Genomic DNA, 583 nt, shown 5'->3' with positions numbered 1-583 from the left:
CCAAAGCTGCCTACCTCTAGGGGCAAGCCACCCAGGAACTGCTTCAAATGCAGTCACCTGGGCCACTCAGCATGGGCCTGTCATAACCTGTCCTCACTGCAAATGGCCAGGTCACTGGGGAATTGACTGTGCCACTCACCAGAGAGGGAGTGGCCCAGTCCCCAACCTTCAGCCTTTGGCTTCATGGCCATCTCTACCGGAGCTTCTCGGCTTTGCCCAGGAGGAGGACTGATGATGCCCAGGGCCTGAGGCCCCCATGGAGATCACCATGCATGAGCCCACGGTAACTCACCTCATAACAGGTAAGCCAATCTCTTTTGTCATTTACTTTATCCTTCCTAACTATGCAGGACCAACAACCCCATTCTCTATCACAATAGTAGGGGTCACGGGATCAGAATACTGCCCACAGATCACTCAACCCCTTTCCTATACCCTGCAACACATCCAGTTCACACACAAATTCTTAATAATGCCTCAATGCCCAGCCCCCTTACTGGGATGGGACATTCTTTTCAAATTCAAAGCTACTCTTACCCTAAACACTTTAACTCCAGCTACAATACTCCTGTCACAGGCTGCA

Source organism: Galeopterus variegatus, unplaced genomic scaffold (genome assembly GCF_000696425.1).
Source record: "Galeopterus variegatus unplaced genomic scaffold, G_variegatus-3.0.2 Scaffold1101, whole genome shotgun sequence".
NCBI lineage: Eukaryota > Metazoa > Chordata > Mammalia > Dermoptera > Cynocephalidae > Galeopterus > Galeopterus variegatus.
This window is presented reverse-complemented; position numbering follows the sequence as displayed.